Source organism: Dipodomys merriami, unplaced genomic scaffold, assembly GCF_024711535.1.
Source record: "Dipodomys merriami isolate MVZ:Mamm:240054 unplaced genomic scaffold, mDipMer1.0.p SCAF_1, whole genome shotgun sequence".
In the NCBI taxonomy this organism is placed as follows: domain Eukaryota; kingdom Metazoa; phylum Chordata; class Mammalia; order Rodentia; family Heteromyidae; genus Dipodomys; species Dipodomys merriami.
Window position 1 is genome coordinate 67,464,398 of NW_027202270.1, and position 25,553 is coordinate 67,489,950.

Sequence of the window (25,553 nt, forward strand, 5' to 3'; positions counted from 1 at the left end):
TTCCTAGACTGTTTTCAAGCCAGTGTCCCAGCTTCTTGGGATCTGGGCAGCTTGGGATACAGACATGAGCCACAGTTCTCAGAATTGTTAAAACCATAATTTTCTCTGCTAACAGGAACAATAATATGGTTTCATATTTTTAGAGTGCTGCATTGTGAATCTAGACTTCATGATATCACTTGCAAATCTGTAAGTTTTTATTTCATGATCTAACCACAAGGAATCAACAAAATATGGGAGACAACAATCAAAATTTTTTTAATTTTAATTTTAATTTTTTGTGAACATACTGTACAGAGGGGTTACAATTACATGGGCAGGATAATGTGTACATTTCTTATCAAGCATTGCAGCCTCCTCCTTTGTTTACCCTTCACATCCCTTCCCCGCCTCCCCTTCCCCTACCCCCTACCCAATCTAACCCCCCCGCCCCGCACCAGCGTTGTAAAGCTCGTTTTCGACATGACAATTTGTACTTCTCATTGTTGCAACACGTCCACCTGTATCCTTAAACAACTTGCTTTTCCCCATCTCCTCCACAAATTATACCGACATCAAATATAGTGAAAGCAGGGGTTTACTGTGGGGGAGGGACATACAAAGCAACAAAGAAATAATCTTATAAATGCTCAACAAAAATTTTATAAGTAAATACAATGTATATAAATAGTTCCAAAAAGGCATATACTATTTAACTATAATAAACTATCTGATCATCTATGACTAATTGCATGCACACATAGGCAAAGAGAACTAACCTATATTATAAAATGCCATCAATAATAAGACAACCTGAAATCAGAAGATGTAGTGACCAAATAGATAAAAAAAAATACCTATACTTGGAATATAAAATCTGAACCCAAACGCACAAAATAAAACACAAACAGAATTTTTGAAAAATACAGATTTTTAAAAAGCAAATACCACAACATTCAACCAATGCCTATTGTTTAAGACAACCAACAACCAATTCCTATATGTGTTAAAAACCCACATTAGAAAAATGGAAAAAATAATGACAACTAAATGAAAATTAGCATGGCTGATACACAATAGAGTATCAGTATTATTGATATATATACACCCATAAAGACTGATTTATGACTTCTATCTAACATATAATTATACATATATTAAGTGAAAGAGGTGTTGAGTCATCTTTTGAATGAAAACACACTTTTCAAATAGTGTTTTCTACAAACTAGTTGGGTGGCCTTTGGCAAATACCTTTCTATGTAACGTGTGAAAAGTAATTTTATGATACAATTTATTTAAATGTGGAGAAACCAATTTTCTTCTAAGCTTAACCCAATAGGCATTAAATGTATTTGTTTTTTTCTATTAATGTGTTAGAATTAGTGAGTTATTTTTAACAAACATGATTACTTAAAAGAAGAGATCATCAACTGAGCTGTCAGAAACAACAAAATGAAATAGTATAGTGTATGAATGCAACTGTTATGAAAGTCCTTATTCTCAAATAAAGGTCTGCTAATAAGAATAGTTATCATCATTTACATAATATTCTCCAAGAAAAAGAACCTAATTTTTCCCCAAAACAAATGAAAAGGACTGAATTTGCTGTATGTACTTCAATCTATGTACTTAAATTGTCAAACTTTAGAGAAAGAAAGTTGAGGCTCCAATAAAAACCAGGTTCATATACCCCTTGTCCAAGAAAACTTTGATTTGTCCTTCAGTCTAAATACAACCCCTCTCTTCATTGGTTCCTTGGAATGTTTCTTTTTTAAAAAAATAAATCTTTCCTAAGCACTATATGTAATGGAGCCCCCCATTAAACAGCTTACAGGACCACTTATTGCTATTGTAAGGTCCGCTCCTGGATGGCGAGCAGACTCCACCCTCCTCGCAGCAAAGTCTCCACCCAGTACCTGCGTTACCTAGGCAACTGGGACACCTGGAAGAGGTCACATCTGCATCTGCTGATGTCACATCTGAATTTGATGTGGCCACACCTTTCCCCACCCATACCCTACATAAGGGCTAGCCCAGGCCCAGACTCTCCTTTTTTCTCTCTCTGTTCGTTTCTAGCTCTTGCTGCTCTTCTCTTGCTCTCTTGCTGCCCCCTTTTTTTTTTCTCTCTGTTCGTTTCTAGCTCTTGCTGCTCTTTTCTTGCTCTCTTGCTCTCTCTCTTTCCCAGCCACGTGGAGTGCCAACCTTGCCTGGTCCCAGCAGGTCTACCCCTTACCTGAATACCACGTGAGTGCTACTGTTCTTACCCCTCTCTCTGCTCTTTTCTGGCTCTTCTCTCTCTCTTTCCTCTCTTCCCAGCTCTCTCTCATTCCCAGGCCTTTCCCAGCCACGTGGAGTGCCAACCTTGCCTGGTCCCAGCAGGTCTACTGAATAAACCTACCCCTTACCTAAATACCACGTGCGTGCTGGTGCAGTTCTTACTCGGCCACCTCTTTTTAAAAACCTAACAGCTATAAGAATGGTCAGTTATTATATTCTTTCTTTGTTTACCTTGTGTCTTAAATGGTGTGATGATTGGCATCATGGGTTCTACATCCATCCAGCCTTGGCCCCTGCTTTGTCATATTAGCTGGTTCTCTTTTACAAGTTAATTTTGTCTTTCTCATCTACAAATTAGAAAAAAAAGTTGTTTCTACTTCATAGGCTTCTTTTGAGGAATAAATGAGTTAATATATGACACATAAGTTTCCCCAAAATAATATCAGGGTCTGTGGTTTTCTTATTATCCTCCTTTGTATTCAGACACCTGGCTTAATGCTTAGCACACAATTAGCACTCAATAAATGTGTTTGAAAGGATAAATATGTTACAGAATGTTTCTAAAAAGGATAACAATGGGAGAAGTAGCTCTCTCAGGTTCTAAGTCTCTCCCATTCTGATTGCAGAGGGAGGCTTAAACATGTGTAAAAACTATTCTGTTTACATGAAAGATGGATCTGGTGAATCACTAGATTCTCTTCCAACTAGAACACGCTGAGATGTATCTAAGGTAGGGGCTCTCACCACTTGCTCTCTCTGGGTCTTGGTTTTCTCAAAGATAAACTGTAGATTTTTCAATGCTTAATCTCTAAGATCCACCTCATTCTCATATTCTCTTATTGTTTGTAAATCAGCCTGACCTGATACAATTATATTTTCCTTAGAAGTATCCCAGAAAAAAAAAATGAGTTTATCACTTAGCAATCTAAACCTCACTTTGCCCAACAGACAAGGAATCTTGAGGATTAGGAACTATGTTCAAGTCATCACCACATGGAGATGGGAACATAAGAGTCCCCATTATATCTCTTCTCGCCACTACAGTTATTTTTTCCCCATTTCCCACCATGCACATCAATACAGCCTCGCCTTGCACAGCTCCAAAGCAGAATCATTGATATGCAGAAATCATAGACAAAGAAGCCCTCTTAGATTATTCAGGCCACACCTCTTCCAGAGCAGGAAACTCCTCTCCAATTGATATTTCAACTCCAGACTGTGGCCATGCTTCAGTGGTTCCTGTGTGTGGTTTCAATAACAGTTTATAAGCATTCTGGGATGGTTTAAAAATAAAGATTCCACATAAAGTTATATTCCTGTATTGTTTATTATAAAGGTGGGTTTAAACAATCTTTTTAGGCATTGTGACAAGAATTTTTTCAGTGAGGAATTTGTACCAGCAAGTTCTTGGATTTGATTTGTACCAAAACCAATAGTCATTCCTAAGCTGGCTGATTAGCTGTTGGATTGTCCTACTCTTATAATGTGCAGTAGAGAAATTCATTTTATAAACTGTTGACCAAGGTACTATGTATTAATTATTGCTAATATATTTAGACACATTTCCCCAAATTTAAATATAGATTTACATGTTGGCAATGACAATTTTGTCTTTTAATCATATAACAATATTTGTTGCCCTTGGATATGAACACATAACAATTTGCTAAATTTTCAACATTTAAAAATCATTTTGTTTTGCTGTGCTGAACAATAACAATCCGATATAATTTTTTTTTCTGTGTGTCGTGGGGCATGAACTCTGGGCCTGGGCTCTTCAGCTCGAGGCTAGCACTCTACCACTTGAGCCACAGCGCCACTTTTAGCTTTTTCTGCTTATGGGATGCTAAGGAATCGAGTCCAGGGCCTCATGAATTCAAGGCAAGCACTCTACCACTGAGCCACCTTCTCATCCCCTAATATAATAATTTTTAAGGTGACAAGAAACCCAACTGATTAATACACCACTCAAATTCAACTCAATTCATTCACTAATACCCAGTCACCCCTCTAGTACAAGGGCAGTTTTATTATTTTTTTCTTATTAAGGAGACATGGTGGTAGGAAGCAAATTATTAGATGATCATAGTAAGTCACACTTTTCATGCTACTTATGGCTTAATCTTAAAGAGCTTAAGGCAAATAGCTCTGGATGGTATTCATTTTTCTAACACATAAATTTACAAATATTACACTCATTTTTATAGAGTTGAAACTTTAATGGTGGAGAAATAAGCTTGCTTTTTTCTGGGGAACAAGATTGTTCATCAATTCATAGAGATAAAATCAGGATAGAGCTAAGAGCTGCCTACATATATTTTCTTAATTTTTGGACTGGTTATAGTAATAAGGAAACACCCCACAAAATGTAAAGACCTCTTAAAAGGTAGACCAGTTATAAATGCTAAACTGAGTTAGTTTGCTTTCTCCGTCTGCTCCTCTATTAAAAAGAGAAACATTTGCCAAGACTAGTACTAAATTCAATATGTGCTTAAAAATTACTATTTGAGATAATTTAAACGGTTACATAGTATCAGTGAATTTTCATAAGCTGAATACATTTGACTTTACAAACGTGTATTTCACATTAGGAAAATCGGAATAGCAATTGCCTACCCTGATATAGGATTTATGGTGTATTGGAGCCCACATGGAACCCACAGTTGGGAACAAACTTCAACTTTCAAAATTTTCCAGAGAAACCAAACCTGGAAAGAGATAGAGATGCCTTGCTTAGAAATTTCTAATTTTCAAATTTTAGCAAAATAAGAGCAACTCTTAAAGGAAAGAAAGGGGCTCAAGGAACAAATGGCTATAGGAGAACACATCTGGAAATACAAATTTTGGAAAGCATTTTAAGGTTATACTGGGTAAGGGGCAAAGTGATAAACAAATAAAGGAAAATAATGGGTTCAGCAGCTTTAAAACCACAATGGTAAATAAATGATCAAGTCTGAAAAAAAATGTCAAAATTGTCTTGCTAGGAAATCTTCCTGAGAGGAATGAAATCATTGAAGTCTATATAAAATTCAGAGAAAGTATATCATAGTTATCAAAATATAAATTCTTTATTTCTCCATCTAACTCATCTGCCAAGTTAAGCCTAAATATCTCTGCCGAGAAAGAAGTATTACTGACACAAAGCATTTGAATTTTAATAACTCTGGGGATAGCAGAGATAACCAAGTCTCATTTCAAGTTCACTGTGAGTTAGAAGGTCAATAGGAAAGTCAAATGGGCTACCACATTGAGAATTAAGAGATCTTACTGTAGTCCAGCAGGATAATTCTGTGCCTGTCAGAGCCAATGGAGAAGGAAGGAAGGAACTGGATGGGGATCTACCTGCTACTACCTTGATTTTCTGATTCTACTCAACTTGGTAGAAGTTTGAGGAGCTTGTATTTAGAAATGAAGTGCTGAAGGACTTGGGCAACTGGAATCTTGATGCTCACCCCTCACCTTTATTTTCAGAATTGCATTGCAAATGCTGATTATCTGTAATCCCACAAAATAAAAGACTGTAACTAATAGAAGCAACTAGCTCACAGTTAGGTGAGATGGATGAGTTTACTCTACAAAAAGAAACTTAAGGGCTGGGAAGGTGGCTCAGTGGTAGAGTGCTTGCCTTGCATGCATGAGGCCCTGGGTTCGATTTCTTAGCACCACATAAGCAGAAAAAACTGGAAGTGGCGCCGTGGCTCCAGTAGTAGAGTACTATTCTTGAGCTGAAGAGCTGAGCTGAGGGACAGTGCCCAGGCCAAGTTCAGGCCCCATGACCAACAAAAAAAAAAAAAAAAAAAAAGATGATGAAACTTAATTCTTAATTCTTAAGCATGTTCTTAAATACATAACGTTAAGTCCTTAATACCTCTCTTTTACAGATACGTACTGCTAGAATTACTCTTTTGTTGTTGTTGTTGTTGGTCATGGGCCTTGAACTCTGGACTTGAGCGCTGTCCCTCAGCTCTTCAACTCAAGACTAGCGCTCTACCCCTTGAGCCACAGTGCCACTTCCGGTTTTCTGATGGTTAATTGGAGGTAATAATCTCATGGACTTTCCTTGCCCCGGCTGGCTTTGAACCATGATCCTCAGATCTCAGCCTCTTGAGTAGCTAGGATTACAGGTGTGAGCCACTGGCACCCGGTTCCACTTTTTTTTTTTAACTAATTCTTTTTCCTTAGGTTTCTTTCTCTCTGTTTAGAATTTATAAATCTAACTCACTTAATAACATTCAATGAGATATGAAAACTAGTAATGAACTGTACAGAAACCATTAATGTACCAACTTCCTCTAAATCTGCACACAAAAAATATCCTTGAGTATCTCAAGTTACTAGCCATATTTCCTTGAAGCTTACAACAAGAAATATGGTATATCCATTGGCCTAGCATCACTTTCTATAGCCATACCCAATATAAAATTACTTTTCTGAAATCCACATGAAATTTCTCTGGTAACTAGCAATTTTTGTAATTATATTAATAACTGGGTATCTCATAGCTATATCAATATAAAATGTTTCAGCTTTCATTGAGGATATTCTTTGCATAAATATTCCCTTGTGACTTAGGAATTTTTCTTTTTCTACCTATATTAAGATATGTTAATTCTGAAATTTACTTGAGCACATATGCATTTGCAGAGAAAACAAACAATTGTCTTGTCGGCTTGGTGCCACATACCTGTGATCCTAGCTACTAAAGATACTGAAGCAGGGCATCAGAAGTCAAGTTGAAAGTCAACTTGGGAAATGTAGTAAGGCTAAAGAGACAGCAACAATGGTCTGTACAAATGCTTCATGGTGAAAGCCATAACACTGGTTTTAATGGAAGTATTAAGTATTGTAAGTATACTGGGATTCTTTCACCATATTGTTCAGTGGGAAATCTGTGGCACACCTCTCTTATGTTGACCTTCATAAAGCCCTTTAACACAAACTATACCTTTGAAAATAGCGTGGAGTTGGGTAGTCACAAGGCATGTTTTATGACTTTTACTTCTTTGCCACTCAAGCTGCCCACAGAGGAGATATTTTGGCTCGGCATCACCTATCATGGCAACATGGGCCCATGGGGACCCGTGGAAGGTTGTAATGAGGGGTTCCATTAACCACTTTCATTATTTCCGAAAGCCTAAGGGGAAAACACATTCACCAAGAATAATGCTGCTGAAGTGAAAGCTTCAAATTACTTTGCTTTGGGGCAAAATCTTATCAATTTTATATGAAAACTCTTATTACCTCATGCTGATCAGAGTCTCTGATTGGCAACTGTATGTGCATCTAATTAATAAAGTGCAAAATAAAAACAAATGAATTGCTTTGTGCAGATATTGGAATTTTTCAAAGCATGGAGGCCCAGGCATCAAATTTAAGCAGTGTAGACTAAGTTATCTCAAGTATTTAATGTCAGTCTAATATCTTTAGTCAGGACAGTAATAATGAAGAATGAAACTAGTATGTACTCACTGAATACCAGCTACTATTCTAACCATAACACATACTTTAACATTCCCAATCACCACAAAAACCACACTAGGTAAGAACTATCATTAGCCCAATGTCAGACCGCAAAATAAGAAGCAAGGACACTAAGAGAGTCATAATCATGTCCACCGTCATACAGATAGTACCTAAACAAGGTTTGAATTCAGGCAGTGTAGCTTCTGAGTTTAGCCTTTCAATTCCTCCTATCCGAAAATACTATAGACAAGGACTTAATTTTTTAAAATAATAACAAAGATAATAGCACAGTGGCTTCCTTGTCTGTAAAATTGTGGGTATTTATAGCTTATTAAGTGTTGTTGGTAAGATAAAAATAATTAATTTTAGTAAGTTTCTAGGACAATGTTGAATACAAGGCAAGTTCTGTTAAGCATTTGTCACCTACAAACTACAAAGCTTTCTCTTTCTCCTCTTGATCACAAATCAAAATCTTGAGGCCAACCTCCTCAAGATCATTTTAAAAGTGCCTGTGCCTTTACCTAACTACAAATATTAAAGGATTCCAACAGGCTGCCTAAAATAAAGCCATTAGCTCATAGTAGTGATACAAGCTCAGCATGAATACTATCTCTCAGGACACGTTGAATGCAGGCATTAGAGAGCTTCTGGGGACATTTGTTGAGCTTTCCTTTCTTTTCTAACTCTTCAGAAACATTCCTGAGAGACTAGCAATTTACCATTAAATCTGTGTGCATAGACACGAACTTTAAACTATAATACCCGCATGATACATACATTCCTAGGACAAGTATATTAGTGAGTAATATAGCTCTGCCTTAATAAAACTCCTCTGTCGTGAAAGAGTAATTCCAGAGCAGCTTTGAAGTATAGTCCCTTAAATGAAGTAAGAGAAAAGCCATTGTTTATTTCACCACTATTTAAGAGTTAATGAGAGATTTGCACCTGTAAAGCTGTTGTGGACTGAAACTAGCTTATGGAGTGAATGTGTTTTCTGCTTGAGACAGTTGTAAATGCCTTGAGTAAAAACACTGAGGACTGCTAATGGATAGGTTTATTTTAAAGTATGCCATCTGCTATCAATCATAGAGAAGTATAGGAAGCAAGTTTGGCTGGGCTCCCTCCTTGCAAGCCTGATAAAGACAGGGCTCCAGGACTCGGGAACATTGAGTCCTCAAGAGAATAAAACATCAAACCTACTCAGCAGCTCCACTAACAATAATAAAAATGCCTCTGCCTAAAGGTGACATTCTGAATTTACGATTATTTGTGTCTATAAAGTGTATTCTTTGGCTCCTGACTCATTCTGACTGTCTCACTCTGAGAACAATACATTAAGCCTGCCTGGAGTAAATGGAAATCCTATCCTTTTATTAAACCAGCAGCCAGTACCTGAAACCATCTAATGCCCTGTAGGATCGAAGGGAGATTTTCAGCTCTGTTCTGTTTCTTTTTAAAGATTTTTTTCATAAGAAAAATTACAAATAAGATCTATGTTAATGCCTTAAAAGATATAAATGATATAGGCAAGTTTATAGCTCCTAAAATTCAAAATGAAATGAAATAAAAGTTTACATTGGGTAACTAATCCTCCTATTCTTCTATCATGTACCCATTACAATGCTGCTGGAAAATTACATATTAGAGTTATATGGTGCTAACATTTAGAGTCAATGGTTCCGGGTTATGTGCTTTACACTGTATGGACCAAGCGTGTTTTCAAGAGGACAAGTATTATTTCCTCAGAAATCTTCCAGCTGTGGAATCATAACCAATATTGCTTTCAAAAATGGATCCCAAAGTATTCCTTGAAAAATGCCGAGCCTGGCTTATTAAAAGTGCTGCCTGCTGAAATCCTCAGTGGATGAAATGAGTTGTGGTGGCATTGGAAACTTCTACAGCTTATAACATTAGATTCTGCCTCAAATCTGTGGCTTAACTTAATTCTACTGCTAGCCTAGAAAACAGAGTTGTGACTGTTTAGGGAAAACCCACCTGGCCAGCAAACTCATGAGCCTAATTAAAGTTAATAGAGAAATTAAAAGAGGAAAATGTTGGCTCAGTAGTGGCAAGAAATGTAGAAGGCAGTAGAATTGCAGGGCAAAATCTTTAACAGTTTTATGTTAGACATTTATTAAAAATATTTCTTCCTAAACACATGAAACAAAGAAACTCACTTATTTGATTTGCTATGTAGTATGGGTGATACAATATGGTTCAACAATTAATTTCCACTTTTATGCTAAACACAATGCTTTAGGTGAAATATTAAAGAATGGAAAGTGCCCACGCTGCTCTGTTGGGCTCAGCCCTGGATAGTCTCTACATTAGGAAACGACTTGCCTTCTCTTCATGGAGAAATTGTTTGAGATAGTCAATTAAATCTCCATGATATATCATAGTACCAAATGTAAGAGTAAAACTCTTAGAGATAACAAATGTTACAGGAGTTCAGTAAACTGGGAGATGAAACAAATACTGAAGTAATCAGAAAATTGGAAAGACTTGTAACATTTCCTTAAAAACAAGAAAAAATGAGGTTACAGAGCTTATAAAGATTCAGACATAGAAATATATATGTAAAAAATTATCCATCGGAGCCAGGCACCCAGTGGCTCAGAACTGTAATCCTACCTACTCAAAAGCCTCAGATCTGAGGGTTACAGTTCAAAAGCAGTGTGGGCCAGAAAGTCTGTAGAGCTCTTGTCTCCAATTAAAAAACACTTGCCTAACCAGTTGTTTAAGGATACAGGTGGACCTGTTGCAACAATGAGAAGTACAAGTTGTCATGTCCAAAAGGAGCTTTACAACGTCGGTGCGGCGGGGGGGGGGGGGGGGGGGGGGGGGGGGGGGGGGGGGGGGGGGGGGGGGGGGAAGAATTGGGATTGGGGGGGAGGGGGGAGGCTGGGAAGGGATGTGAAGGGTAAACCAAAGGAGGAGGGTGCAATGCTTGGTAAGAAATGTACGCATTATCTTGCCCATGTAATTGTAACCCCTCTGTACAGTATGTTCACAAATAAAATTAAATTAAATTTAAATAAAAATAAAAATAAAAGCATGTGAACTGTGAAAAAAAAAAAAAAACACCAGAAATGCAATAGAGCGTAGAATGCTAGTCTGGAGCAAAAGAAGCTCAACCACACTGCCCAGACTAAATTCAAGCTTGAGGACCAGCATACACACACACACACACACACACACACACACACACACACACACACACACACACACACACACACACACACACACACACACATCATTAAAATGTCAATGTCAGGCTGGCACCGGTGGCTCATGCCTGTAATCCTAGCTAGCTACTCGGGAGGCTGAGATCTGAGGATCAAGGTTTAAAGCCAGCCCGGGCAGGAAAGTCCGTGAGACTCTTATCTCCAGTAAACCACCAGAAAATTTGGCACTGTGGCTCAAGTGGTAGACAGCTAGCCTTGAGCTGAAGAGCTGAGGGACAGGCCTAGAGTTCAAGTCCCACGACTGACCAAAAGAAAAAAAAAAGTCAGTGTCACTTCTACAGAAAAGAATGTTGAATTGTTTTGCAAAACATCTACGCAACAGAAACACACTAGAATTTTTCTATTCAGTCATTGAGTCATGTGTCCATATTAATCATGTAAGCATGTAAGAAATACATTACTATATAAATGGAGACTAGAAGAAAGAGTACAGTACAGCAAACTGAAGAGCGCCTGCCTAATGAACAGATTGTTGTTAGATATCTATTTTATTAAAAGATGCACTTCCAAGAACATAAAAATCACTAAGGTCAAAACCAAAACCTTTGTGCTATGAAACAGGTCAGTAAATCCTGTAGCTAGCTATTAAAAGACAGAGAAATTGACTGGATTTTATCTGGGAATTCTGAAAACATGTATGTAAACGTTACCAAAAGTTTCTGTAGTACATGAGAAGGCTCTCTACATGGTGGCCTCATATAGCTTTGCATAGTTAATTCTCTCTAGCAGGGCACTGGTGGCTCATGCCTGTAATCCTAGTTACTCTCAACTATTTTAGAATAATCAGGTTTATAGGCTTTTATGAGAGAGAGGGAGAGAAAGAGAGAGAGAGAGAGAGTATGTGTGTATTTAGATGTATGTTGTTCTCGGTTTGAACTGGGCACTGTCTCTCAGCTTTTCTGCTCAAGGCTAGCACCCATACCACTTGAACCATAGTTTTATTTCCAGCTTCTTGCTGGAAATAGGAGTCTCATGGACTTTTGTCCCCAGACTGGCTCTGAACCACCATCCTCAGATCTCAGCCTCTTGAGTAGCTAAAATTATTATAGGTGTAAGTCACCAGTTTGAGGTTTATTAAAGCTTTTTTTCTTCTTTTGGTCCTGGGTCTGGGCTCTGTCCTTGAGCTCTTCAGCTCAAGGTGAGTGCTCTATCACTTGAACCACTGCACCGTTTTCAGTTTTCTGGTGGTTAATTGGAGATGAGTCTTACAGACTTTCCTGCTTGGGCTAGCTTTAAACTGTGATCCTCAGAACTCAGCTTCCTGAGTAGCTAGGATTATAGGCATGAGCCACTGGTGTCAAGCCTAAAGCTTTCTAACAGCACAAAATGTTAGTGTGCTTTTTATACACCAGATTTTAAGTCTCTTTAATTCAGTGAAGCACTAATGAAAATTCACTGTATTGCTCTGACTAGACATTAGTGGCTGTATCAAGAAGAGAAATACCTGAAGATTAGCACAGTAATTTGTGTCTCTAAACCTGAATCATTTAATCTTTTTTCACAAGAAAGCAGTGGTCCATGAATAGGATAAAAGAATTGAAACCACACATGTGAAGTGATTTCTAAATGATTTTAATGTTTTCAATAAAAAGATGGATCATTAAAATATAGTTAATAAATATTATTCAGAACTCATTACCTTAAATATTCTCTACTTAGAAATTGCACATATTCACCATCTGCACTGGAAGAAGGTTGTAATGTGATGTTTTCGCAGTTAGTATTTGCAACCTGAGGTCTATACATTGGTTAAAAAAAAAGTTCAAACCATAATAAATCTATTCTTGTGCTTAAGGAAATCTCATTTTATCATACCACTTAAGGAAGGGCTCATGTGAATTATTTAAATATCTCTGCCAATTCTAACTATATATAATCCTATACCATCAGAAAAGTGTTTCCAAAATCATTATGCATTTAATAATTCAGTCAATGAGTATTTATTGAACTCCTACAAGGTTCTATAGTTGGAGCAGGAAAAGAATAGTTTCTGAAAGGAATTTGTATAATAAAAATGGAATTATTTTATAATTTATCTTCCTTGCTTTTTATTTGGAAGATTTTTTTGTATATTGAAAGTATACATAATGTAGTTTAATTATAGTCACCTCTCTAATACTCTCTTTTGTCTCCCTGCTCCCTGCTACCACTGGTCCCTTGCCTCTTCCCAATTAGTCTTCCTTATAGTTCAATGTCTTTTATTTTAATCCAGATTTCACATATAAACGAAAACATACCATAGTCAGTCTGGTTTATTTCTCAATCTAACTTCGTTTGCTTAATATGATGATCCCCACTTCCATCTATTTCTTTGCAAAAGGCATAATAGAATTCTTCTTTATGGCTGAATATAACTCCACTGTGAATATAGACCATGCTTTCTTTATCTATATTCATTCTCTCCCTATGATTCTTGCTAGTTGGAATTACAAGCATGCCTTACCATTCCCAGCCTTGTTTGTTTCTTGATGATGGCTATAACTGGAGTAATGCAGAATATTAATGTCATTTTGACTTGTACTTCCCTGATAGCTAAAAATTTTAAATGTTTGGGTGACTGTGTTATGAGGGTTACAATTCAGGACATCATGCTTGCTAAGAAGTTGCTTTACCACTTGAGCCACATGTCCAGCTGGCTCTTGACACATTTTTTCATGTTTTTATTCTCCATTTGAACGTCTTTTGAGAACTATTTGTTCTATGTATTTGTCCATGTATTGATTTGATTATTTTTCCTCTCCACATTTAAATATTTTTGAGTTTTTATGTATCCTGGATACTAATGCTCTATCAGATGTATAGTTGGGAAAATTTATCCCATTAGGTAGTCTAGGTCTTCTCTATGATAATTATTTCCTTTCCCATGTAAGAGCTTTTAAATTTGATGGACCTCAGCTATTGAAGACCTATTCACAGGGTTGTTGCCTATCCTGCTGTATTCAAGTGTTTTCCCTCTTGTCTTATAGGACAACAGTAGTTTTGGAGTTTCAGGTCTTACATAAAGGTGTTTTTTGGTTTATTAGTGGAGCTTCTTTTCTGTTCCATTGGTACACATATCTATTTTGTGGCAGTTCCATGCCAATTTTTTTGGTACTATGGTACTATAATGTTATCAGTATTGGGGTATTTAGACATGTTGTCTCAAGTAATTCTCATTATTCACATGGTTGCTTTAGCTATTCAGGGTCTTTTGTGCTCCCATATAAATTCTATTTAAAAATTGTCACTGGGTTTTGGGAGGAATAGCATTAAATTCATATGGTATTTTCAGGCACATCTAATTTTCATGGTATTAGAGTTGCTAACTCATGAAAATGGGTGATCTTTTTATTTCTACTGTATTCTTCAACTTCCTGATTCAATCAGTGTTTTTAAAATTTTCATCAAAGAGGTCTTTGACCTTCTTAGTTAGGTCTAGTCTGTGATTTTTGCTTACTTGAGATTAATGCTAATGGATTGTCTCTCTTAATTTTCCCTCATGCCTCACATACAGCTGTGTTTTCAGGCAGGTGCTGCCATACCTAGCTTGTGTGTTGAGAGGGTGTTGTTTTGATAACTTTGATCTAAGGAGGTGCCCTTAAATTCTACATCCAGAGTAACTGGAATTACAGGAATGAGTCTGTATGACTAACCTGAATAAGCACTTTCTTATTCAGAATTGTCCATGTCAACAACCAGATACCTAGTCTTGTGCCAGTGGCTCATGCCTATAATCTCAGCTACTTACGAGGCTGAGATTTGAGAATCCAATTTGCAGCAAGTCCCAGAAATGAAAGTTATGGGTCAACTACTAGCACACATTACATGAGCAAAAAGCCAAGCAAGAGCATGAGGCCCTAAATTTAAGCCATAATATACCAGAAAAGAAAAAAAAAGAAGATACCTAGAGATGTAAATAAGAATCCATTAAGACAAAACACTTACTGCATACTAACTTAGGTTGGATATTATCTCATAAGGTTACTGTTAATGTTATAACAAAATTTTTGAATTCAGAACAAATGATTCATAATATGTAAAATAAGTAATCAAAATAAATAACAAGGTACAATATGATGGCATGTAACTAAAATCTCAGCGATGTAGTAATGATAGATATGAGAATAATGGTCTGAGGGCAGCCTCAGGAATAAAATGTGGATTCCTACCAAAACTTGACTGTTGCATTAAAGGACTATGGGTGTGGTTCATGAGGGAGCACACCTGATGTATATGCAAACAAAGACTAGCCTGAACAATGAAATAGAATCTGTTAGGTAGGCACTGGTGTCTAGTGCATGTCATCCAAGCTACTTATGAATCTGATAGTCATAGTTGGAAACCAGAGAGTAGAAAAATCTCTGAGACTCTGATCTTCAGTTACCCTGTAAATTCCTGGAAGTAGAGATAGGACTCAAATGGTAGAGTACCAGTGTTGAGCAAAAAAATTAAGGATGCAAAGCTCTAAGTACAAAGTTTTTTTTTTTTTAACAAACCTAAAAAGAATGAACTATTAGCTGGGACTTTATCACAAACTAATGATAATAAGTGACAAAAGAGATACTGCCTCTATGATTTTCTTCTTTCTCTCCCCGGGAAAGTAGAAACGATTAGATTGCTTAGCTTTTTTGCTTTGCTTATACTTTCTTATAATATTTTAAGCTGCAATACTTCAGCTAAATGTTGCAGTGTTTAGACCTAGGAAGTAAAACATTTTCTACATTGCTAGTCTAATAAAATGTATTTTCATTTGGGTACATGTATGTATCCATTTATCTAGCCTGTCTTTATATATTCTATCTGTATAACTATTTATTTTACTTATCTCTCTCATCTATCTACGCATCCTATCTGGAATGTGTATTTGTCATAGTAATCTAGGCATATTTCCTGTTACTCATTTGCTCAATATAAGTATTCATGCAAATTTTTATACAGTTGTCATTCAACTACATTAATTTTTTATTTTTATTTCTTTGATCAAAACCTTACACTGTATTATTGTATATCCTTTAAGGATACTACTACAGAATCTTCCACTAGATATATATACTGTAGTTGAATAACCATTTCCTAATGCTTGACATTTAAGTTCTATTCACTTTCTCTCCTAAGACAAAAGCCTAACTAATATATCTTGTAAATGTTTCCATCAGATCAATTCCTAAGTATGGGTGCCATTTTTCAAGCCCTTACCTTGTAGGACTGCAAATCTACCCAGAAAGTTTGTGTCCATTTACTCTGCCTTCAGTGTCAATTGACTATTTCTGGTTAATACAGTAGTGTGTATTATATCCATATGATAAGTGGCCAATCATAAAAGTTTCTTGTTGCTTCCTAGGGAGTAATAAAGCAAAGAATGCTACTTTCTTCTCTGGCTTTCTCAACCTGTCCTTGAGTATTCCTAAAAGTTTAAAACTAGGCACACAGCCTACCACTTACCCACACACATATGCACACACGACCCGGCCCCCGTGGTCATACATGTAAGATGAACCTTCTGATGACAGCCTGCAGACTCCCACTGCCATCCACAATCAGGGAAGGGAGGACTTTTCTGAGACCATTTGGTTACAAGCCAGCTGTTGAGAGGCCATGGAAAGCCAGAGTGTGTCTTCAGGGGATCCTGCCTGGTTGAGAAAATAGTTTCTAAGATGATAGAAGTGTTACATGGTGTCGATGGGAGAGTTCTTTCTCTTTATCTCCTAGAGAAAGAAAATTGTTGCCAGGAAATGAGATATTTTCAAAACTCCACAAGTAAAAAAAAATTTGCTAATTTTGCCAGCTAGCACAAGGAACTCGGCCGCCAGTCAAAAGGTTCTGTGTCCAACTCAGAGCTGGATTCACTTTAACAAAAATTTCCCTTTTCAGCCACCTAAGTGCCTGTTGAATTAGGCATGAAGCCAAGGTGGGTAGAAACAGTCACTCAAATGAAATGTCCGTTTCCATTTGGATCTCTGTGGCCCTTTCCCATGTCATGGTGAAAAAATGCTTCCTCTGCTTGGATGTTTTTAGGATGCCTTGGATTTTGGTGGAAGTCAGATCCGATGTTCAGAAGAAGTCTACAGGAGAGGAAGCCACAGCTTTGCACAGTCATAACCAGGCTGGCTTTTTTTTTTGGAAAAAAAAAAAGAAAAATTATTCCTCACTCACTCCTACCCATGGTTTTGATGTTAAAAGAAACCTGTTGTGGTTTAAATGACTCGGTCAGTTCTTTTGGGATTTTCCAAAGTTTCCTATAAAAAGAAATCTGTGGGAAATGAGTGATTGCATAATCACTAACACATGCCAATTCCACTAAATCCATTATCGTTTTGGTGTTTCCAATTGCATCTAGCTAGCAAATTGCTATCTTCAAACAATGTTATTTTTTATGTAGTGATTTACATTGTATAAAAACTTTTTAAAAAGGTAATCTGATTAAAGAAAAAGAAAATACCACAAAAAGTTAAGGACATACTTTTTAATGCAGCAAAATTACAAAAAGAGGGTGATGGAGGTGGTAAAGTAAGACTTTTTCATATTAATAGTAGAGAAAGGGAAAATTTGATTTTTTAATGGTATTATGTTTGGCCTGATTTAAGACAATAAGCACATTGTTTTCTTATCACCCTGCTTTATTATTGAACTTATTTGCCTTTATATTTACTATTTTATGATAAATGCAAAACATGTTTATTTTTGCTTAAAATAAAAAGAAAATTTACGTGTGCCTAGAAAACTACCTTTAAAATAGAGAAAAGCTGAAGATTAAGTTCAAAAGCCAAATTATCAAATTATCGTTATTATTATTCTTAATTATTTCCTTGGCAAAGGAAATGAATGCTGTTCACAATCTATGAGAGGAAGTGGTGACTAGATTTTAATTTATTAAGAAGTTACAGATAAAGAATTCCACTAGCTGTTTTTTTTTTTCCTGTAAGCTGGATAGCAAAAAAAAATCTCAAGTTTATTATTTATCACATATTTTACCAAAAAATCCAAAATGATATTAATTCTATGAACAACTAACTTACACTTTAACAAAATAAATACAAGGAAGTGAAAATGTATTTTCTCAAAGGGGGAGTGACATCAAGGAGAGGAGAGAGAAAAAATGGAGAGAGGAATAGTGGGAGAATATAGTCATAATACCCAAGGTATATATGTGAAAATGGAAGGTGGTAACTTGAAATGGATATAGTAGGGACAAATGGAGGGAGAATGATGGAAGATGGAAAGGATGACAATAAGCAAGTTTCATTGTATTCATACACTGACATGTTGAAATGAAACCCTTTTGTACTGTTAAAGACAATTTAAAAACAAAACAAAACTGATGTTAAGAGAAAAATGGTTATTTTTTTTCAAAATCCATTGAGCAGACTTAGTGGAAAGTGGGAGAGATCAGTTGGGTTAAGAGGAACATGTATCAGAAGTTTGGTACATGTAAAGGAAGCTCATTGGAGATCAATGATGGCTGTACATTTGAATCATAAGCATGCTTTGTGGAGGGAAGTGATGACACTGTTTGAAAGGAAATGTGCTCATTACCTGTCTCTTGTAATCCCTCTGTACATCACTTTTATAATAACAGCAAAGCAAATATATATGAGCTCAGAAAGAGTACCTAGGACCTGGATTCAAGTCCCAGCATTGGCACAATAAATAAGTAAAGGAATGAAATGAAATGAATAAATGAAATAAAAAGAGGCTCTGTATACCTGTAAGATAAAAGAGGCCTTAGGGAGAGTGTGGCAGGTGACACAACCTCCATAGATGTGAGAGAAATAGGTGAAGGTATAAATGTCATTGGAAAGCAGAGGAAATTCATCCCTTCAATTTGATGAACAGCCACTGCATGCCTACTTGGTATAAGCATTGCACCATGCTTAGTCTCCATGGCAAACCTGAGTTTCCTATTATTGGGGGTTGTTGTTGGTGACAGTGGACAAAAGGCATGCGTCAGATCAATTCTACTGGAAGCAAATCAGACCATATCCGTGAGGATAAGCATGAGTGTTATTGAAGGGGCCATTGGGTGATTCCATAAGGGAGCCAAGCAAAAGAACAATTTTCATGCTGTCATGAATCAGGACTTGTCTATCTGAAGCTACAACCTACCTAACTGTAGATACTTTTTAAGTATCTATCTTTACATTTAGACAAGACTACCTTGAAGTTTATTTTAGTACTTTTATATCACAGAATCTAATATGGCATCTGAATTATAGTCAGTAATTGATGCATATTTATTAAATAAGTAAATGAATGATAGCAAGACTAAGCATTAAACAGGGAACAATTACTTTATAATGCTGAGTACATTATGAGAAGGATATGTTAGCATAGGAAATTGTTACTTAGAGAATACTTAATGAAAATGTTGTATATCGGTCTGGGCCTTCAAATATAGTTTATGAAAAACATTGGAAGTTTAAAGTCTAAAAATTCTGGACTTAAGCATTTTACCTATACTGTCCAATGTTTACATGCTAGAATAACCTCAGTTGTGAGAAAACTTGTTCACACATAGAAGGATTCTAAAAATTAAATGGCTTAAAGTAGAATTTAAAATAAAAGAATAACTAGAAGCTAACAAATATCCACAAATAATAAGTAACATTTTACCAGTTTGATTTCATTTTATAGAATGTTTCTTTCTACTCTGGGAAATTAAGGAAAGGAAAAATAATATGCTATAATACATATGAAATTATTCATGATATGTTCATTAATAAAATGAAAATTGTAAGCTAAATTATGGCCAGTTAAAAAGAGTCATATCTTGTTGAAGTTTTCACATCTTATTTGTAGTATAATAACAATTTGCAGTTAAAATTGCCCTTGAAATTGTTTTTAATGTATCTCAGTAAGAACAACACAGCAAGTTTTTCCTCCAGCTGTGGAACTAATCATTTTTTCTATGATTGAGCATTATATGAAGTAGTTTGGCTCATGTTTAAGAACTATATCCTACATCAAAAATTGTTAAAAACTAGAATCACACTCAAGTCTGACAAAGTAAACAAACAAAAATAGGAGAAGTCTTATGAAAACTGAAACTACAAGGCATATATCAATTGAATAGACTGAAGAGCATAATGGCCTTTATTATTCATTGTTCTCGATTTGTTTCTTTCTCTCTCAATTCTCCTAGCTCTTATTTGTATTACACATGGAATATCATGTAATCCCTGCAAGTAAAATTTATCTCTGATGAAATACAGCTATAGTTTGTTTACTATCCACTTGAGACAAAATACAATTGATAATACAGTATGACATGGATGTTGATATCTTCTGCTCAGTTTTTGAGACTGTTAGATTAAGAAATGCAGAAGGAAGTCTATATTTATTTTATAATAATAAAACATCAGTGGAGCAGGAATATTTCGGAAAACATGGTGTCAATATAAAAACAGATCTCTACAATCTAGAATTGTGGCTGAAAATGTAATATATCTGAGTCCCTAACTATTTAGTGCACAGTGGAAAAAGTTAAGGACAAAAATCTAGAACCATAGATATAGACCTACATAGATGGGTAAGTATATATACATATACATACAAATATTTCAACAAAATAAAATTTTATCAAAATAAATGCTATCCAGTATCTGTCTTAATGGCATTTACCAAAGTAAATGGATGAATCTGAGAGTAATTTGGAACTCCTTGAAAGAAGTTTAAGAGATAGTAGGACTGATAGTTGTTTCAATATGATTTAGATGAATCAAACAAAGAACTTTATTGTGGAGAAACGAAATGGTTCACCAGAAAGGATCATGGACTCACCTTACATTGATAGACCACAAATTTGGCAAGGACTGAAGCAACCATCTGGTCTGAATTCTCTCTCAGTGAAATATTCTCTTGACAGTTTGTAGAATCATAGAATAAAAAAAGTCTTCCATAATTGCTGATACAAGTAATAGTGATCTTTAAAACATATCTTCTAGTTATTTAACTTCTCCGTAGTCAAATACTTAAGCACATATTCAACAAGTAGATTCTTAAATGTTAGCAAACTCTGATAGTGTAAGTTAGCTTTATTTTTCTTCTTTGTTGTCTTTGTCTCTAACTCTTTTAAAATACAAAATGCAGTATTCACTTCTCAATAATTCTCTCCACGTGCCACATCTATCTAAAATGCAATTCCCATTTTCATTTATTATAACTGTTATTAGTACAAAGTTTTCCTCTCAAGATATATGTTTTAATCCATTCTATAATCTTAGAATTTTAAAATAAAATATTTATCTACTTAAAGAAATCATATATATACACATATATATTCAGATTTTAATGTATACTACATTAATATTTTCTATTTAGTCAGCTTCTTTTCTTTTCTCCCTCTCTCTCTATATTCTCTCTCTTCTTTTCTTTTTCATTAATCTAACATTTTTTATGGTTAATCTTTTGTTTGTGTGTAAACACAGGGTCTGGGCACTGTCCCTGAGCTTTTGTACTCAAAGCTAGAGCTCTGCCACTTGACCTACAGCTCCACTTTCAGCTTTTTTGCTGATTATTTGGAAAGAAGAATCTCATTTCTCCTGCCTGGGCTGACTTCGAATTGCAGTTCTCAGACCTCAGCCTCCAGAGTGGTTAGGATTACAGGTATGAGCCACCATGCCCAGCAAATCAAATATTTCCATTACCTCTTTGTATACTTCATTAGCTTGTTTGCAATACATTCATTAGCTTTTTCTTTTCCTTTATTTTTTAGCAGCTATCTGGATATTCTGATGTGCATCTTTGTCTATTCTGTTTTCATAAGAGGCAATTCCGTTTTTATAGGAATTGAGGCTCAAAGCTTGGAGATAACATTGACTGCTCCTTTCCTCTTGAATAAAACAGGAAAATTATAATATATATAAGGCAAATTGTTTCAACATTAAAACATTCTACAAACCACCACACATGACCACATTCACAGTTAGACCTCTGAATCATTACTAGCTTTTACCAAGCCTATCCAAATAGTTTCCTCACCAGTCTCTTCTGCCTCTTGATCTACTAAAAGGTAATGTTAATCAGTTGTCAGCAGGTGTTCTTTACCACCCAAGATAGACTATATAGATACAATGTCCCAACTACTATCCTTTGAGATCCAGGCTAATCTTTCACTGCAGCCTCCCATTACTCCCTCTCCACCCTCACTGTCCTACTCTAATTTCCCAAATACATGCCAGAAAGTCCCCTGCTCAGAGTTTTGAGTGGTCCTTCCTCTAGCCTGGAACAACTTTCATTCCTCTAGCCTAGAGCATCTTTCCACGGTTTACCTCAGTTCTCTCTTACTTCAGATAGATCACTTCTCAAAAAGAGATTTCTTAAATACCTTTTTAAATCACTACAGCCTCCAATTTACTCTACCCTACTTATTGCCTATAAAAAAATCTTAAAAGACTCCAATAGATGCTCCATAGATACAAATGAAATTAAAGATTTAAATAAGAAAATTTTTCTAATTGTTAGAAAAGTTACATCCTTTCTTCTATTCTTTGTGTTTTTCCTTTCATGGTTTTCTAAAAGAGCTTTATACACCAGACTATCTGTAATGCCTAAATCTTATCCATAGTGTACCCTCCTTGGGGACGATGGTTATCTCATCCAGGGCTAACATGACTCCTTTGGTTAGTCAAGGACATACTCTGCCATGCATCCTAACTGACATACTATTTCTTCTCTTCATCCTTAGTTATCTATCTGCTTGCTTTGCCATCCTGCTAATTCACTGACATCCCAAAATTCTAACCACCTAACTTATTTTTGAATGAAATTCATATACATACACACACACACACACACATATATATATATATATATAATTGTTGCTACTAAAGCAGAATATGGCTCAGAATAAAGGCATCATTTAAGTTCTCTCCAATAAGTCAACCAGTTCTTCCACCAACATTTTCTTTACCAGTTATAGAAGTGTCCAAAATAAATATACTGTGAGCCACAAATGTAAGCCCTAGAGTCACTTCAAATCTTCTAGTAGTCACATCTTAAACATTAACATGATAAATAAATTATGATCATATTCATACCAGTTATACAAGTAACCTTATGATAATAAACACTACAAAGGCTTATCATAATGGGGCTCTATTTTGAATCTTTCAGGTTGCTGAACTGAAACAGTAGTCATTCTAATAAAACATGTGAAAAAATACAAAAACTGTAGAAATAAGGAGTGGGATCCAGAACATTCAGAGAATTTTGATATGCACATTAAAAAAGTCTTTCTACACCAACAATTTATAATGTATTTCACAATTTCAGAGCCCAAATGGAAAGAATTCTTCCAATGAGAACAGATCATTAATAAAGATTCTTCCACTTCCAACTCTTGAACATAACATGATGTAGAAGTTTGGCATCATCCCAGCTTTCTCCTAAATCATCCCACATAACGTAATACTCATTTTTCTAAATAGAAGTAAAAGACTACATACATACTTAATGTCCATTTTAGCTAAATACATCCCTGTTGGCTCAGTGTAAATATATCTAGATTAATTATCACAGTCTTCTATGAAACAAATCATCACTACCTTTGCTTCTCTCTCCCTACCCCTTTCCCTCTGCCTCCTTCTGGATTTCTCTACTATACAATTTTTTTTACAGGATAACTTTGAAGCCAACATGGGTTGAAGTAGCAAAGGTGATATAGTAACATAAAAATGTGTGAAGCAAGCCAAAAGTATTTATCAATGAGTAGGCATTGCTACATGGGAAAATTCTGACTTGTCTTTGCTTTCCCACATCACTTTATAGCCCATGGTAGAGGTTTTCAGTAGTAGGAAAGTGTTCCTGTAAATTGACTAATAGGCTGTGAATTCATATATAGGCATCATCTTAATTCTGCTGTGTAATTTTATCCCTTTACCATTTACCAATTGTAATGTACACATTTAAAAGTTGTTCTTAGGGACAAAATAATTGTACAAATAAGTGTTTCCAAAATACTTTTAAAAAATAATGTAAAATTCAACAAAAGCTTTGATTGTAATTGTCAGATGCTTGCTTTCTCATTTTCAGATGACAAGCTCAATGACAGAGACTTAAAGTTCCTGGGGACATATTTACTACATGAACTCCTTGATTTGAAGATTAAAAGTTTAGTGGCATACAATAGCCTCTGTGGCTTTTTAAATGCCTTAATTATTTCAAATACAAATTTAAAATTCAGACACCTAGTGTTACTTAAATGCACCCAGGTTTTTGTGGTTTAATAATAACATCTGTTTTGGTTTTGCAACCACAAAAGTGCATTTAATCTGTTCTTCCTTTAGTTGAACTTTTCACATCTGCTCGGCTCAGTTCCCATAAGCTAAAGACCAGATCTTTCCCCAAAGTAGGAAGTCTACCTGTACAACTGTTGTTCTAGCTCAAAAGATCTGTTTTTAATACCAGCTGAAGATTTTGAAAGAATAACAAACATAAACTCCTTACCCATAATGCACTTCTTATGCTTTTTGGCTTACATATCACAATGTGGTCATTTTATAAATTGAATGCTGCCTGAAATTTTTTAATTAAAATAGTGAATTGTTAGATAGCACATTGCCAGGTAGTCCAGGCCTACCCTCTAAATTTTTGAATCATGGGAAAAAAGTGTTTTATATTGAGGATGGACAGTGACTTACACATCTTTGTGTTTTCTTTTGGAAGCATACTATATCCCCTGGGTTCTGAAAATAGGCTGGAAAATATTGCAAGGAAAATAATACTTCACAGATTTTCCACGATTGTTTGCTGCCTGTAAGGCCTTAGCTCTATTTCTGCTCCCGTTTATAAGCCATCCTAAGGGATATACCTAAAACCTAAAACTCTGAAACAAAAATGAGTCTCAAGTGTCTGTAAGTATCTGCTAAACAACCAAGACACTGACAAGAAACAAAATTTCCTTCACTTATGAATTTGGTCGAGAAAGTTATTGAATAAATGAGGCCTGGTTTAGTTATGTGTTAATTGTTTTTCTCAAGTGGAAGGATTAACTCTCTTTACCAGCATTTACATGAGATTGAACAAAGATGAATCGTTAGTCTTTGTTTGTACAAGATTTAATTGATATCAAGTTAGTCTAATTATTTTATTTTAGAAAATTTTGAATATGTGAGAAGATACATAATTATGTATTTTTCTGACATATGATTATGTAATTATATTTGGTCCTGTTTACAGGACAGAGTAACAACATCCTGCAATTAGTAGGTGTTCAACCCGTGTTTGGTGAATGAGGCCTAATGAAGCAAAAATGGGGAGGGCCTGGTACAGTACCTTTGTGCAAGATGATTCTGTGATTTGAATAATTTCTCAATGTTTTCTGTAAATGGGAGCTGTCAGTGGAGATGATTCAACTTTACTCATAAAATATTTATTGAGTGCATGATATGTGCAAGTCATTACAATAGACACAATGAGAAATATAAGGATGAGAAGGAGTTTTACAGGTAAAAGTATAACGTCACTATGTAAATTCCGGTAAGAACCTGAAAAAATATATTGTCAAAGAGGATTATGGCCAGACTAGAAATTTGAGATGTGCCTTAAACGAAAAGTCATTAAAAAATGTTGACTTTTTAAATGCATTTTAAATGGAATGCAAGAAAGAAT

The 25,553-nt window shown here is 35.6% G+C and overlaps 1 long non-coding RNA gene across 1 annotated transcript; it reads right to left on the minus strand.

Annotated features, from left to right (window-relative positions):
* Positions 1 to 456: 456 nt before the first annotated feature.
* On the minus strand, positions 457 to 16,593 carry LOC138838116 (uncharacterized). Its single transcript, XR_011375563.1, has 5 exons — positions 16,389 to 16,593; positions 4,873 to 4,964; positions 3,425 to 3,495; positions 2,488 to 2,603; positions 457 to 580 (listed from the first exon to the last, which is right to left on the minus strand). It is a non-coding gene; the product is annotated as an uncharacterized lncRNA (long non-coding RNA).
* Between the last annotated feature and the right edge of the window lie 8,960 nt (positions 16,594 to 25,553).